General features: G+C 40.3%; 1 protein-coding gene and 1 non-coding gene across 5 annotated transcripts in view; both read left to right on the forward strand.

Moving 5' to 3' along the window:
* The first annotated feature begins 3,725 nt into the window (after positions 1-3,725).
* On the forward strand, positions 3,726-3,937 carry LOC123592238. Its single transcript, XR_006709646.1, has one exon. It is a non-coding gene; the product is annotated as a small nucleolar RNA U3 (small nucleolar RNA).
* A 10,579-nt stretch (positions 3,938-14,516) lies between these two features.
* Positions 14,517-17,488, forward strand: part of CNTN1 (contactin 1) — a 365,054-nt gene continuing 362,082 nt past the window's right edge. For 3 of the 4 annotated variants that reach the window (XM_045466116.1, XM_045466115.1, XM_045466118.1), the window contains exon 1: positions 14,521-14,630. The gene's annotated coding sequence lies outside the window, so the exon portion shown is untranslated. Of the gene's footprint in view, positions 14,631-17,488 lie in introns of all 4 variants that reach the window. The other variant, XM_045466117.1, reaches the window with a different exon arrangement.

Genomic DNA, 17,488 nt, shown 5'->3' on the forward strand with positions numbered 1-17,488 from the left:
TGCTTAACCGACTGAGCCATCCAGGTGCCCCATTCCACATGCATTTGAGAAGAAAACATATTCCTGTGTGGTGTTTGATATATCCCTATAAATTCTATGTTGTGGATTATGTTATTTAGATTTTCTCTGGTCCAAATTTTAAATTTTGATTTGCCTTGAACCAAAAATAATGTGCTAAAGTCTCTTGGTTTTAATGTTTCTATTTCATCTTGTACCTTTTGTGATTTGTGTTCACTAAATGCTTACTGTATTATTTGGGGCATAGCTATAACTTTTATTTCCTCATTGTGAATTATGGCTTCTAGCATTTTAAAATGCCCTTTTTTTTTGTTCTCATGTAATGTTTTTTGGCTTGAATTTTACTTTGATAACAGAAACACAAACCCTGCTTCCTTATTGTCCCCATTTGCCTAGTATATCTTTGCCCTGGCCTTAATGGTCCACACTTTTCAGTTACCATTTTAAGTGTGCGTCTTGTACACAGCAGAGAGTTGGGTTTGCTCTCTGAGCCAACTGGAAAATCTTTTCCTTTAGTACATAAGTGAAGCCTGTTCATATTTATTGTTATGATTAATATGTCGCTTTTATAATAGTATTTTATGATTGCTGTGTGTGGTGTTTTGTATTTACTGCACCTCTTTCTGTATTTATTGAGTCTTCCTTCGTTTAACATTTCTTTTGATATCGAGGGAGTTTTGTCTTATGTTTTATTCATGTATACCCATTCATGTATACCCTTTATAATGCCTTTAATCACCTTATTTCCTACTTAATATTTCCCTCTGCTGTTTGTGAAATGTAAATGGTATTCTTTGCCTGCTGTCTATTACATTTACACCAGTCAATGCTCTTATTCCACTTTTTCCTCTCTAGTTTCTCCTTCTGTTTATTAGTTGCATTCCTTCTATTTTGTCAGAATAGATGATGTTTACATACTATTTTCCCTCACGTACCTAAACCTACACTGAACCCTGCATTAGTTCCGCACTTAAGTATATTAAGTGCTCATCTTTTCTCCTTTTGGGGAAACTTCCCAGTCATGTTTATTCTCCAGTAAACTCATTTTATAGAAGCCACATGAAGAGCTCATGGTTACACTGTAACTTGAGTTCCTTCTGATTCAAAGTTGTGTCTTTTTATAGGCTTGATACTTGAAGGATTGTTTGGTTAGCTATAACATCCGTGGCTCACACTTTTAGATTTTTTGAAATGCTGCTGCACTGCAGCCTTGCTTTTGAAAAGTCTGGCACCAGTGTATTTTTTTTATTTTTATAATTTAATGTTTTTGTCCAGGAATCCTGATGATTTTGTTTTTGTTTTTAGAGACTAATGGTTTTACTAAGATACTTTTGAGAATTTATTGTTCTGGGTCCATTTTCCCAGGTACACAAGGGGGCCTTTCAGTATGTAAATTTAGTTGCGTTTTGAAAGCTTTGTTAGATTACAGTTTTAAATATTACTGCTGTTAGATTGCTTTTCTTTTCTTCTGAAACTCTAGTTGTATGCACGCTGGGCCTTTTTAGATTGCCTTCTGTTTCATTTACCATCTCTTTAATCATTTTTATTTCTTTACCTCATTTTATTTTCTTGATTGTTTTTCTTCCTTTCTTCAATGGGCCTTATTAAATTTTCATGTGAATTTATTATCCTTGAGCACTTTGTAATTTATTCTTTTTTTTTAAAGAAATGGTTTATCTCTTTGTTAAATTCCTTTTTTGAGCTAACTAAGCTCTTGTTTTCCTTCTGTGAGAATTTTGTTGTTATTTGGGAAACCATTTCTGTTTTTAATTTTTAAATTTTTGATCCTTATTTTTTTAGAAAATACCTTTAAATTCTCATTTAAGGACTTAAAATTCAGATTCAAGTGTTGTGTTGCAGTTTTCTCCAGTTGTGTGTACATGTGTGTGTGTGTGTGTGTGTGTGTGTGTGTCTATTTGAGGAGAATTTTCTCGACTGAAATCTTTGATTCACAGTTTGTATTTTTTTCTTTCAATAGCTATGTGTGAAATTTTACTTTTCTCTATTTCTGAACATCCAATGGACAAGATGCCTGAACTGAAAGTTACCTCTTTCAGTGCATCAAAATCTTATTAAAGGATACTATTGTCACATGTGGCTTTATATGCCTTCCTGTTGCTCTGATGTTTTGGGGGTAAGTCATGAAGAAACTGACATTCAGGCAATCACTCTTATCCTCCATACATGAAGTTTTACCTATACAGGTGTTTCCAAATTGAAACTATATTAGAAAATACATAGCTAAGTCTCCATATGTACTGTCCTAGTGAGACAAGCCTCCCAGGTTTACATTCTTCTGAAAATTTCCATTTCTTTGTAGCATGCCAATATTGTTTTATTCTCCTAGGAATGCATCTTTCTCTGAAAAGGTTAGTATGTTTCAAGAAAATTCTTTTAAATGTGTATTTATTTTTGAGAGAGAGGGAGAGAGCCAGTGGGGGAGGGGCGGAGAAAGAGGGAGCCAGAGGATCTGAAGTGGGTTCTGTGCTGACAGCAGAGAGCCTGACACAGGGCTGGAATTCACGAACTGCAAGATCATGACCTGAGCAGAAGCTGGATGCTTAAGAAACTGAGCCACCCAGGTGCCCCTCAAGAAATGTTTTTTATAAATTGATAACAGAAATAAATTAACGTTGGTCTCCCTCGACTCAATCTTGTGATCATGCTGCTAAATCTGGTCTGTTTATGGTTTAATTAAGTAGCTTTCCAGCTCTTCCTTTCTTCCCTTTGGTGTGAAGCTTATGTTTACTCTAACTTTAGGGAAATTTAGTCTGTGTAGGGGCCTGAAAGTTTGGATACATATCCAGAAATTATGGGGCTCTTTCAATTATTTGAAGGGATTAGGAAATGACCACCGCTAGGACGTGAAACACCGGAGTTGTTTCATAGAAAAATGTCAGAAAGATTTTCTTCGATGTACTGTATCAATGGGGTGCTGATTCTCAGGAGCCCACCAACTTCCCAAGAAGTAAAACCAGGCAGCCTGCTCTGGAGAGTCCAGATGGACAACTCTACAAGACATCGTATCTAGAGGCAGCTGTCAGTCTGGACTCTGTGAGTGCTCACCAACAGTGTTCACTGATCATTTGTATGGCTTGTCATAGGGGCGCCTGAGTGGCTCAGTCAGTTGAGCGTCCGACTTCGGCTTAGATCATGATCTCGCGGTTTGCGGGTTCCAGCCCCACGTCGGGCTCTGTGCTGACGGCTCAGAGCCTGGAGCCTGCTTTGGATTCTGTGTCTCCTGCTCTTTCTGCCCCTCCCCCATTCATGCTCTGTCTGTCTATCAAAAGTAAATAAAATGTTAAAAAAAAATGTATATGGCCTGTCATGGATATTAAAAAAAAAGAATCACATGTCACAATTTTTATTAATTAGTATAAAATATCTGTTGAGCACATACCATGTGCCATGGACCATGCTAGCACTGGGAAGATAGTAGTGAATAAGACAGCCAACGTTCTTGTCCTCATGGAGCCTACATTCTACAGGGAGAGAAAGAAGATACACAGGCAAACATTTAAATACCAAATATTATTTCTCACAGTGAAGTGCTATGAAGGAAAAATAATAGTGTGATATGACAGAGAATCTGAATTAGGGGATACACTTTGGGAGTGTTACAGGAGTCTTTTGTGAGAGGTGACACTTAAGATTAGACTTGAAAAACCATAGAAAGCCAATCATATGGAGATCCAGGAGAGGAGTATTAGAAAAAAAGCAGGGATCATTTCTATAGTTTGTTACTAGAGAAGTTTGTCTGAATGTAGAGTGCCTGAAACCATGGGGGGGGGGGTGCAGTGTTCTCTCCTGAGCGTGAAGTTGGCTGTAAGTGTTGTTTGCTCCTGCCACTATCTATTGCCATTGATGATTGTTCTTGTCCTCCGTGGGAATAAGAGGGAGAGGATGCAGTTTGGGTGGAAAAGAAAGAAAGAAAGGAACAACAAACTGAGTTTGGTTTGAGATGACACCAGAGAAATAGGGAGGAACCAGACCGTTTATAATGGGAAAGTTGGACATTCAAACTCTAATGCAAGGTCTCTGTAAAGTATCTGATGGGCACGTGATCTAAACTGATTCCTGTTTTTAAATGATTACTCTGGATGATTTGACAAATAGCTGAGAATGGAAGGTGAGAGACCAATGATCAGGTTACTGCACTAGTCATAGAAGAAGGGAATGGTAGCTTCAGTCAGAGTGGCAGCACTGCGATACATTAGAATATGATCGGGAAGATGGTTAATGGATATTAATCAATAGAGGGGCAACTTGGTGGCTCAGTTGGTTTAGTGTCAAACTTCGGCTCACATCATGATCTCATGATTCCTGAGTTCGTGTCAGGCTATGTGCTGTCAGTGCAGAACCTGCTTTGGATCCTCTGTCCCCCTCTCACTCTGCCCCTCTCCCACTTGGACTCTCTCAAAAATAAATAAACATTTTTTTTTTAAAAAAGAAGTTATTAAATAAGTTAAATCAGTTAGTGAAGAAAAGGGGAGAATGGAGGATGACTTCTACATTTTGGAACTGATCATCTGATTGAATGTTGGGAAAAGAATCTAAACAAATTGGCATTTAATGTTGCAGCATTTGTTGCTGATACACTGTAGCGTGATCACAGAAGGAGAAAGGAGGAATGAGAAAAAGCTAAACAGGGGATCAGTGGGAAGTTTCCATTTTCTTCTGTTGCACCTGCTCAAATTTACAGTTGAATTTCACCGTGTCGTCAGGATTCAGCTGATGGCCCAGGGGCAGTTGCTACTGCTGTAACATGCCCAGTCACGTCATCACCAAGTCTTCTCTGAGAAGTAACAGGTAAGATGAGGCTTGAAAAATCATAGAAATCTCATCACAGAAGAACCAAGAGAAGAACCTTTTAGAAAAAAGGAACAGCACTGAGTTTGGCATTCGAGGTCAATCAAGGCCAATGTGGGCTGGGGCATAGTGAGCAAAGAGCTGAGTGGTTTGAGGTAAAGTCAGACAGGTAGGCAGGAGCCAGACCATTTGTAATGGAAAAAGAGTTGGACATTCAAAATTGCAATGCAAGGCCATTATGGAGTTTTAAATGTGGGGAGGACTATGACAGGAGGGGACTCAGAGTGAGAGGCCATCCCAGAATGGAGTAATCCTGTGTCCACAACCTTGGATTTTCCTTTCAATTCTGTTGACCTCTGCAAACATCCTCTCCAAAGAATTGTGCAACACATGAAAAACTCCAGGCTTTCCTATCATTTTCAAGCCTACACTCTAAATGAACCACTCTTTTTCCTTTTGTAGACAACCTGCCCTATGTCCTATTTCTTTGAGTTCATTCTAGAAATTTGCTGCTCAACAGAGGACTTCTTGGGAGTATAAGAACTACCCACTTAGGGGCGCCTGGATGGCTCAGTCCGTTGAGCGTCCGACTTCGGTTCAGGTCATGATCTCGCGGTCCAGGAGTTCGAGCCCCGCGTCGGGCTCTGTGCTGCTGACAGCTCAGGGCCTGGAGCCTGCTTCAGAGTCTGTGCTTCCCTCTCTCTCTGCCCCTCCCCCACTCATGCTCTGTCTCTCTCTGTCAAAAATAAATAAACATTAAAAAAAAAAAAAAGAACTACCCACTTAACCTAGAATGACTAATAAAGTTGTAAACAGCAGTAACAGCATAGAAAATATTCAGGCATTCAGGTCAACCGGAAAGGGGGGGGGGTGAGCAGTTCCTAGTCATGTATACATGATTGACATAAATTTTAAAAAATATATATCAACTTCCTTCAGGTAGGCAACCAGCTGGAGAGGAATCCAGGCTTTGAGCCAATTTTATTGCAATGTCAAATGGTACAGATTTTTGGAAAAATGAATGACTATGTCCACATAAAGGTTAAAGTAAACTTTGTTTTAAGTAGTGCTTCCAATTTGATAATTGGATAGCAGCAGAAAGCTCAGACTTATTGGCAGTAGGTAATACTTCATTCTTAAACTGTACTCTGTTTTCCTTATGTGCTGTTTGTGCTGCATGTTCCTCCTACTATTACTGAACACCCAAAGGAAGGGCAGGACTAATGGAATGGCATTTCTGACCCATTTTCTTCAGAAACAAGCAAGAATTCAGAGTCCCAAAATTTGAATTTTACATATTCTCTAGTTGTCCAAATGGATTTATAATTTTCCAAGTTTTTATCAGCAAATTGCCATATTTCTTCATAATGAAGCTTCAAGTTTATAACTCATTAAGGTAAAAAGTGATATATTCTTTTCATTGCTTTTTATTTGTAATGAAGAGAGATATACCAACAAATGCATACAATAAAATGTAATAGAATGATAAATTTATGTGTAAAGTGTAGAAGTGCAGAAGTGGCCGTGACTGTATGTTGTTATAAGAGAAGAATTTGAGTTTCACAAAATAAATACCAGCTAACAGTGTTTTAGAGGATAAACAAGAGTTCGCCTGGCTGCAAGCAGGTAGGGAAGAGGGAAGAATAGATCCCAGGTTGAGAGAACAAGTGTGAAGACAGAGTCAAGCAAAAAGCATGGCATTATGGGTGCTCTTTCTGGGGGTTCTTTTTCACAGGCAACAAAGATTTATCGAGTACCTATCATGCCCCGTGGACAGGTTGTTTTACTAAGTAAGCACACAGAAGTGAACAAAAGAGTCAGTTTAAACCACAGTGGAGCTTAAATTCTAAAGGGAAGATAAGGTGGCCATATTCTATAAGACAGTCAAGAAATCAAATGAGTACAAAAAATACGTAGCACAGTAGCTGATGAAAAGCATCATGGAGAAATATGGAGGACGTTAAGGAAATGGGAGTTCTGAGGTGGGGGCATATTGATTTAAGTGAGATGATCAGGGGGAGGCTGATTGGGAAGATAACATTTTAATAAAAATCTGAAAAAGAGTTCACGCTGGAATTGAGGAAGAGTATTTCAGGAAGGGAGGCCAGCAAGTATAAAAGCCCTATGATTAGAGTGTACGTCATATAAGGAATAGCAATAAGGCCAATGTAGTTTCCAATCTGTTTTTCGTCCTCTTTATGTTTATGCTTTAATCATAATCAAATCTCAATTATTGAGCATGCCTTGCTATTTTACATTATATCTTTCACACTTTTTTCTAACTAGGAACATTGTCTTCAGTTCTAGATACTGACAATTCTTCCTGTAACAATATACCTAGATATCATCTCTATTTCCTTTTTCTCTCTCAGATATATTAAGGTTCTGTTTTCATAATGTTCCTTTGTAACTTATAACAAGGTAATTATTTCAGTTTTGGACATTTTGAGTTTGATATGATTTTGAATAATTGAAGAACAGAAATTAAGTAGTAAATTAATATCACACAATAATTTGCTAATTTCTGGGTAGATTTCTTTCCAACTATTATCTCTTCTAGTTTGTCATACATTTATATAATGAACATGTATGATTTATTAAATTGTGTTCAGTCATCCAGGAAACATTATAGGATGAAGATTTGTGTGTATATAATTTATTTGGAAAATACCCATCATGGACAAATTTTCCTTTTTGCCCTTGAGCATAACTATAATAGCAGTTTTAAAATCTTAGTCTCCTAACTGTAATATCTGCCTTTACTCTGAAGTATGAATCTCACTTTTTTTTTTGTTTTTTTTGTTTTTGGTTTTGTTTTTCTTTTTGAGAGGCAGGCAGTAGCAGGGGCAGGCAGGTAGGTATAGTAATTTTAGATTATATCCTGGAAATTGTGATGAGACATTAAACAATTTTTTTATGTTTATTTATTTATTTTGAGAGAGACAGAGACAGTGCGAGTGGGGGAGGGGCAGAGAGAGAGAGAGAGAGAGAGAGAGAGAGAATCCCAAGTAGGCTCCACACTGTCAGTGCAGAGCACGACGCGGGGGTTGAACTCATGAAACCTGGAGATCATGACCTGCGTCGTATACTTAACCAACTGGGCTACCCAGGTGCCCCGTGATTATACATTTAGTGATTTTTGGATTCTGTTGTGTCTTTTTGAAGAGCATGAATATGTTTCATTTTTTTGTTTATGTTTTATTTATTTTTGAGAGACAGCATGAGCGGGGGAGGCACAGAGAGAGGGGTGGAGGACAGAGGATCTGAAGCAGGCTTTGCAGGGACAGCAGAGAGCCTGATGAGGGGCTCAGACTCATGAACTGTGATATCATGAACTGAGCCACATCAGATGCTCAACACACTGAGCCACCCTCTTTGTCTGTTTATAAGGCAATTAGCTAGGATGTCCTCCAATTCTGAATTCTCTCTCCTCTGTGCAGTTGAAATCTTTGCTAAATTCTCATCCTAGTTTCCTGTGGCTGCTGTAACCAATTACCACCACAACAAAACAATTGCATTTATCCTCTCACTTAAATCCACAAAAGGTCTTAAAACAATAAATATTCTCTCACCACTGTAGAATCCAAAATATCTAAACTAGCATCACTGGGCCAAAATCAAGGTGGCCCAGCATGGCTACACTCCCTCCAGTGGCTCTAGGGAGAATCCATTCCTTGCTTCCTCCAGATTCTGGTGGCTGCGGGGGTTCCTTGGCATATGGCTGCATCACTCTAATTTTTAAGGCCAGCATCCTCAAATCTCTCTCGGCTCTGTCTTCATTCACATCACCATCTGCTTTGTGTATAGTAAAATCGCTCTTCGTCTGCCTCTTACAAGGATACATGTGATCGCATTTAGGACCTGGTTGGATAATCCAGGATAATCTCAGGATCTCAAGATCCTTAATCACTTCTGCAGAGACTTTGCCATATAAGGTAACATTCACAGGTTCCAGAGAGTCAGGGGTCATTGTTCATCCTACTACAATTCTTTAAACTTTATCTATACTGTTTGGAATCTATCCTGTGTATATATAGTTTAGGAGTCAGCTTAAAATCTGAGTATAGGGGACATGTACCAAAGATGCAAAAATTGGCATTATAAACAAAGCCTCAACATATCACTAAAAGTTGAAATCTTTTTAGAGTATTTTTCTGACAAAGATAAAATCAAACTGAGATTTTGAAACAGAAAGATAAGTAGAAAACCTTAAGTGGCTATAATTAAACGATGTACTTCTAAATTATCATTGGACTAAAAAAGAAAAGCAGAGATTAGAAATTATTTAAACTGACTGATAATAAAGATAAGACATAGTAAAACTTGTTAGATACACTAAAGCAGTGCTTAGAGAAAACAGTGTAGCCTTAAAGGCGATATTAAAAAAAGATGAAATGCTGAAATATTAGTGGCATCAATTCCCACTTCAAGAATAGACAAGGAACAAAGCAAAACTAAGTAAGAGGAAGGAAATAATGGAGATAAGAGCGGAAATCAATAAAATAGAAGACATATACACATTACAGAAAAATTAAAAACCCAAATTAATATTTGAAATGATTAACAATATTTCTAAACACTGGAAAACTAACAAGGGGAAAACCGCATAATTTATCAACATAGAAAATGAAAATTGGAAAAAAAAGAAAATAATTGGATTATAAATACAGATCCAATATATATTAAACACACACAAAAAAGGGATTTTATGAACAACTTTAGTCCAATAAATTTGAAAATTTTGGTGAAGTGGAAAATCCTTTCCTCTGTATCTTTCCCCTTGCTTCTTTTGGTTGTTTTGGGGGATAGGAGGTATATTTGGGTAGATGACCTTTTATAAAGATGCTGATACCATATTATTAGCAAATAGTTTTGCGTCACTCTGCTGTGACACGTTATAGCATAGGAACTGAGGATTCTGTCCCTACCCTCTCAGCTATTTTCTAGTTCAGAGTGGAACAAAGGTCTTCTGTTGTCTCATCCCATGTCCACTCCAGATGTGAAGGTATGCATCATTTCAAGGACATACTCAGTAAATGAAATTTTCAGTGTTAGTTAGTGGCTGTTAGGAGAGAAGGGAAAGGACATGTTAATTAAGGTTGACAGTGGAGTTCACTAATAATAACTGACTGCTTACTCTCCGTGAATAACAGAGACCAAGCTACAATTTAACAATTGAATTGAGCATCGTCCTTCCCCATGAGTTTCAGGAGGTGAAATAAATTGGAGGACATATTGGCTGACTAAGGGGTAACATGCCTTTTTGTTATATCACACATTGGTTCCTATTATGCAAATGGGGCAATTTTAAGGAGACACAGTGGATTCTCCTGTGAAACAACGGAATCTGTGTGAAGATATCTTTGCAAATATTGGCATGTGGCTTTCTATAAATCTGCCCTTTTGGTGCACAGCAGTCATTGACAAAACAAAAGGAATTCTAATCTTACTGTTAATCTCCGAAAATACTGCAGTAGCCAGGGGCTAAGTAGCAAGCTGCTGCTATGGACTGTATTTCCAGTATGCAGTATTTGAAAACTATCTTCTCAGCGTCTTCTGCCAGCCACATGGTACAGTGTGTGTGTGTGTGTGTGTGTGTGTGTGTGTGTGTAGCTGCGCGTGTGTGTGCATCGCTTTGCAATCATTCCCTATTGGCTATGTGAAAGCTAGGTCAGTGGGCTGATGTGATCTTCTTTGAGACGCTGCATACTGGGTTTAGCATGACTCTCTTCATACTAGTGGGCAGAGCCTCTGCTGTCTTTCTGCTGTGTTTAGTTTGAAATTTCTGTTGGAAAAGCCCCTTTTTTCTCATTCTCCCCCTTCTTTGCTACAACAGGCTATGCTAGCAACTGTTCTGGGAAGCTTCGGAGTGAGGAAATGGTGGGTGGAGCAGAAGAGAAAGAAAAGGAATACATGCTGTGGAACACTGTACTGCTGCTATAGTTTCCTTTCCTCTCACCAAGATTTAATCACTGGTTGGAGGAAATTGGAATGTTTCAAGAAAGAGGGCCAATGCCGGGTGGAAGAAGGAGGGGAAGGATGGCAGGAGAATTCAATAACAGGGCCAAGGGAAGTTTAGCAATGTAATATCCAATAAATTGTGCCGTGGAACTCTGCGAGTGATTAGGGAATCAGAGCCAGCCAGAGAACCAGGCAAAATGTTCCTACTGTTTCTTATAGAGATTTGCAAATAGGTTCTATCCCAGGCTGTCAGTGGGGATTCAGACTGCTGTTTCTGCGGTTCTTTTTTTCCTCACTTTAGGGACAGCATGTGCTGGAGGCAATCTGCCTAGCTAGCCACCCATTTCCATCAGCTTTCTTTGTACCTGAACGCCAGCCCCGACTGTTCTGATCCCAGTCTTCTGAGGCAGACCCCAAACTTACAAGCAAACTTAGTCTCAGCTACTTATTATGTCCTGCTTAATTTCCACTTAAAGTGGCATGCTTTCATATAGTTTTATAGATGCTGGAAGATGGGTACACTGTTGGGTCAGAATTTTTTGAAAATTTCAAAAGGATGGGTGGTTCGGGGAGGAAAAAGGGCAAGAACTCTGGTGGAAGATATGCCAGACAAAGTTATTGTTTGTTATGCTGGTAAAAATAATGAAGGAGTCGCCCTAAGATCTGGGTTCTAGACTCACATTTGCTTCTGAGTAGGTGCAATACCCTGAACAAATTATAATAATTGATTGTCTCCTTCACAGACTAATGGTGGAAATTGATAGTTTCCGAACTTCTTTAAACTCTCACATTTTATAAAGCATATATTCATCTGTAAGTATATATTATCTCCTATATACCAAGCATTATATACCTAACTATTTTTTAATTACCTTTACTTTCAAAGGAATACGTTTACTTGGCTACTTTCATTTCCTGAGTTGTGAAGTGGAGCTGATAATGATTCTTCTGCTTACTTAAGAAAAAAAAACGGGGGGGGGGCGGAGTTTATCTGAAAGTGATCTGAAAAATATAAAATGTGCTGTGGCAGATACTTTTGATATATTCATATACGTAAGAACATACTTATTCCAGGAACAGAGGGGGAGGTGTTGCTCTCTGAGATAAGAAGCAATAACCTGGAGATAGTTTGTTTTATTTGAAAATATAATAGGTGCCTGATGCCCAGATAGAAATTTTAATTATTTTAATACTGTTCCCAAATTGTGTGTGTGCACACACACATACGCACACCTAGAGAGCTGTAATTATATCAGTAAATATACAGAGTAACACTGTATATTTAAAAAATAAATATGCTCCATGAGAGCTTGCCTACCTTATTCACCACTATATTTGTGATAGCAATATTTGTTGAAGAAAGGAATGAATTAAGGAATGAGAGAATGAGGATAGCAGAGATTTCTTTAATATTCTTTTCACTTCCAATTTCAACTCTTGTGCTAAACCCAACGTTCAGTTTCTTTCCTTGATATTTCACCTTCTCCTCGCTGCTTAAATTTAGGGGAAGTTCTGCTAGAGTTCATCGCTACTCAAAATGATTTAGGTTTAGGAATTGAAAGATGTTAGTGCTAAAAATACATATGCCTGGGGCACCTGGGTGGCTCAGTTGGTTAAGTGTTAGACTCTTGATTTCAGCTCGGGTCAAGATCTCACAGTTCGGTGAGTTACAGCCCCACTTCAGTCTCTGCCTTGACCCTGTGCAGCCTGCTTGGGACTCTTTCTCTCTCTCTCTCTCTGCCCTTTCCCTGCTCGCGCTCTCTCTGTCTCCCTCAAAATAAATAAATTAACTTAAAAATATTAAAAAAGGAAATTACATATTCCTTACTACCATATTTTACTATCTTTAGTGCTTCCTGTTCAATGTATTATTTTTCTTTAGTTCCCTGGCACCTAACACAGGGTGTGGCACAGAATAAGTGCTCAGTAAATGCACTAAGTAATGAATGATTGGTCCAATTCAATGGAACAATTGGTGTGGGTCCCTGGGGTGGAGACACAAACTAATGGGCATATTATGTGGAAACATGGCTGAAATGTTTTGAAATTTCCCATTGCATTTTTAGTTATTCCCAGTCAGTGGTAAGTTAACTTCCCAGCATAAAAGCCATATCTATTGTTCTCTGTAAATTATCTCTAGGGTCCTTTCCCACTTCCAAGTACATTAATTTGAATCATCCAGTTTTATGAAGAGAACATTTTATGAAGAGTCTCCCCTAATAGTAATAACAACCATAAGCACTAAGCTAAGAGCCTACACTTATTTAGCATTTAATAACAATGCTATCTTCTCTCACAGTTGTCCAGTGGGCTGTGTTATGCTCAGCACAAGTTAAGACGGCTACTTAATTTAGGTGGATGAAGAACTTGGCTATTTGCAAAAAGGAGGTAGGCTGGAAGTGAGACGATTGTTTTCTAATATGGCACTAAAACAAGACACCTCCCTTCCCCCAATTTTATGGTACTCCTTCTATCATTTTCCCCACTTAAGAATTCTGTGGGTTGAGGGGCGCCTGGGTGGCGCAGTCGGTTAAGCGTCCGACTTCAGCCAGGTCACGATCTCGCGGTCCGGGAGTTCGAGCCCCGCGTCAGGCTCTGGGCTGATGGCTCAGAGCCTGGAGCCTGTTTCCGATTCTGTGTCTCCCTCTCTCTCTGCCCCTCCCCTGTTCATGCTCTGTCTCTCTCTGTCCCAAAAATAAATAAACGTTGGAAAAAAAATTAAAAAAAAAAATTCTGTGGGTTGATTCACTGATTCCACCTGGCCAAATGGCAGAGATGAAAGATGGGAACAAAATGGTTTTACCCTTGCTCCCCTTCATCTAAAAGGCAGGTTTGGGATTACCTATGTTGGGGTTGGCTTAAGCATCCTCTGCAGCCTCAGGGTTTGAGCATAAAAGGAATGAGGGAGTAATATCAGTAGAAGAGAAACAGATCGATTATCAGTCAGTCTGGTGGTGATTATTTTAAGACTTCCACCACCAAATGAACTGCCCAAAGCAAGTTCCTTATGCAGTTTGGCCTTAATTTCTCTCTTTTAGTCTTTCAGGAGAGGTTATTATTGCAGCGTCTTCCCATTTAAAGCACTGTTCCCACTAGGGAATATTTTGGAGGCTCTCTGCAGTACAGAAGAAACAGTTCAACCTTTATTCCACAGGAAAAACTACCGGGTTACATTTAGGCAAAAAAAAAAAAAAAAAAAAAAAAGGAAACTTGAAATAAATAAACACAACCCTCATGTCTTTTTATTTCTTGTGGTTTTTTTTCACGTCAATATACGTATTTCTTGTATTTTGCTCCATTCTTAACTGAAGTTCGTGCTTCCCTATCAAGGCACTGCTCCTGACATTTTCTCCTGTCAAATTTCCCAGAGCAGATGGTCCCTTCAGGGAAGCTCTGGAAAGTGCTGGGTGTCTGGTGCTGCCTGGCCCTTCCCTCCCTCTTGGGGCCTCAGATGACAAGCCATCAAACCAGTGTCCCTCCTCTGAGGGGTCCTTGGTCCTTTGGCAGCAGGGTTTGGTTCCAGGGACTGCAGAGACCCTTTGCAGTTGGGCTTAGCAGCTTCCTCAGTCCGCAGCAAACCCTGGTCTGGGGTGAGAGTGGCATCCCGCCTGCCCAATGAGAGGCGCGGGTTTCTCTCCGGGGCCCGCCCCGCTTTCCCCGCGGCCCCAATGACCGCTCTAAAAGGCCCGGCTTCTGCTGTCAAGTAGCTAGGCAGGGCTCCGCCGAGGCTAGGAGGGGCGCCGGGTGCGGAGATGCGCTCCCAGGTGTTTGCAGCGGAAGTGGGAAACCTGTAGGTTATGGTCCAGCCGCGCGGCGCCGAGGCGAGCAGGAGCACAGAACAGGTAGGAGGCAGGACTTTGCCTTCTTTGCAGCTCGGAAAAAGAATGCGTATTTTCGTGCTACTGTTGCCTGCCTTCCCCTTCCCCCAGCTCTGCCCCGCCCTCGTCACCCCCAAATTGATGTGGTCGCCGCAGCTCTGGTCGCGAAGTACGGCTGGAAGGACCTGGATGGAGGTCGTCTGGGTGCTGCTGGGAAGGAGGGGCGCGGGAGCCCCGGTGACGGGCGGGGCAGGGCGGCAGTGCCCTGGGAGGGGGGACCGAGCCCCCATCTGCGTCTCGTTAACTTTCCTCCCGGAGGCTTTGGCCGCCGCGGCGGGTGTTGCGCCCTACGAAAGCCATGTCGACCCGCAGGGGAGGGTTTGGATGTCAGCAGCCGGGAGCCCGCAGGTCTTCCTAAACCGGGAAGGGCTTCTCCTTCTCCCCACGCCTGTCCGCACCCACTCATTTTCCCTCTCGACCCCTGCGTCTAGACTAGCACATCCCTGCAAAAACTGGGAATGACTGCGCCGAGGGGAGGAAGGCACTTGTTTGTTCCCCGGCTCCTCTGTGAAGAAGTGATGCGGTGGGGAAGAAATCCCGCAACTCTAAGGGCATTTACCGATTAATTATGCCTCCAGTGAGAAAACCTGGGCCCTTCTCCCCTATTTACTGCAGGCCAGGGAGGGGAGAGACAGGAAAGCTTCGCCTCTCTCTTCTAGTCTGTCGATGTCCATGGGGACCCACCTCCTAGCCTGGTTTCTAAAAAATGGGTTTATGCACAGGGATTCCCAGAGACTCAAGTAATTGTACCCGGATGGGCTCCCCGCGGCTGCAAGGCAGCCTCCCTGGATGACCGCATCTGGGTAGTAGGTGTTGGCCCAATGCCGGTTCCTGCCGGAGTCGGATTGCTGGAAACAGTAGGCAGAAGAATCGCAGGGAAATTAGAGGCTGCATCACTCTAGGGAAGCGATGACACCCTGCTTTGAAAATTATTGAAAAATTGGGGTGATGGGGAAGAAGGAGAGAGGAAAGCTGCAACCTTCTCTCGTTTATTCATGCCAAATACAGCATGGGCATTTGCATGTGTGCTTCTGTGTGCACATCTCCAAGGTGGGGCTATATATAGCTCGTTCGCCTGCTGCTGAGCAGGCTGCCTGGGCCTTCTGAAGCAATCTGGAAGCACTGAGTGGGAGGGGCAAAAGGAAATCGAATTCTCCACTGGGGGAAAAGCCTGAGAAGATGTGCTCAGACTGAGGAAACCCTGCATGAAATGATGTTTCTGTAACATGTCTGAAGATCAGTATTTCCAGGTATTATTTTGAATACATCCTTAGAGTGTGCTATTTCCCTGAATTTTTCAGCTCTACAGTGTACATAGGAGCCTTACCAACCTGAAGTGTAACACACATATGAAATAAATACATATCATATCCAAGATATTTTATTAAACTCATCAGAGCATAATGGTTTCTATATGCCCTGCCTTCCTTTTTGGGTTGTAAATGTATTTGGATGGTAACTTACAGATAGCAGCATTTGGAGAACTGGGGGAAAAAGACCCACCCACCTTGCAAGAGGTAAAATTAAGGGACCTTTGGAACCTTTGAAGTTGGTATAAATCTATTTCTTTGTACAGATTTTACTTGTGGATCTGATATTTAAATGTGCGCTGCTTTTTCATATCTATTTGCACTACACGGACTTTCTTTTATAAATGTATGTGCATTTATTTTTCCCTTTGCCTGAAATTGTTTAATCCTGATGATAACTTTTTCATTTTCCTGGATGAGAAAACTAAGATTTAGAGGACACCTGTAATTTGCCTAAAGCTTTCTGAAATTCCACTATTTCAACCCTAATATTTCAACAACCTACTATGAATTATATTGCATAGCAGTTTCCCTTCAAATAGAATACCTCAGCTTCCTGTGATTTTTGGTATTGATAACAAAATTTGCTCAGTGTTATACCAGTAACAATACAGGCCAAGGTTATTCAGTTATCCAGGCACTCGGTCTTATTTATTTATTTGCATAGCCATTTACGTTATCTGATTTGTCTTCTAATTGGGCAAGGAAGTACTTTGCAGAAAGAGACCATGACCTATGTTTTTGTATACTCCACAACACTGAACACAGTTCTAAGTAGCCTCAAAGATTCTTGTTGAGGAAACATCATACTAAGGAATGATTTGGAGCAATGATTTAGGGATAATATATTTATCCTATATATTGGAAGGCTGTGTGCTGAGAACTACTTTTGGAAACTTCCCTTAGCTCTTTTATTCCCTCGAAAGGAGTAATGGATGACATCAGACATTTCTATATCCTTCCACAAAATAATTGAATTCTCCAATAGGGGTTATGGCTATGTGTAAGTTATTCTATCTATTTTCTCTTATCTGTGCCCCGTGAGACAAACTAGAGGCCAAGTTGAAACAGATGACTTATACTTTTCTATACAAAACATGCAGTGTTAGATCTCTATTAAAAGAGAGATCAACAATGTCCATCCATTTTTATATATAAATTGGCCACAGTTTACATCCTAGCAAAGAACCCATTCTAGGTCACCAGTAAGCTCTTCATTAAGTCCAATGTTCATTTTCTTTTACTGGTGTATTGTTCATTTTTCTTCCCCTCTGAACTGCCATTTTCCATATTCTCCATCTCCTCCTTGATCTTTTACTTTTTGATACCACCAATGATCTGATGTGATAATTTTTTTCTAACTTTTTTTCTACCCTTTTCTTTGTCTTCCTTTTATCTCCTCTTCCTGCTTCAGGTTTTCAAGTGAATTCGCCCAGTTGATGCAATTTATTTTATTGGGAACAAAATTCTCTCCTGCATTTCTTTTCTCATCTCTCCTCCATTAGCCATTTC

The sequence above is a fragment of the Leopardus geoffroyi genome, chromosome B4, assembly GCF_018350155.1.
Source record: "Leopardus geoffroyi isolate Oge1 chromosome B4, O.geoffroyi_Oge1_pat1.0, whole genome shotgun sequence".
Taxonomy (NCBI): domain Eukaryota; kingdom Metazoa; phylum Chordata; class Mammalia; order Carnivora; family Felidae; genus Leopardus; species Leopardus geoffroyi.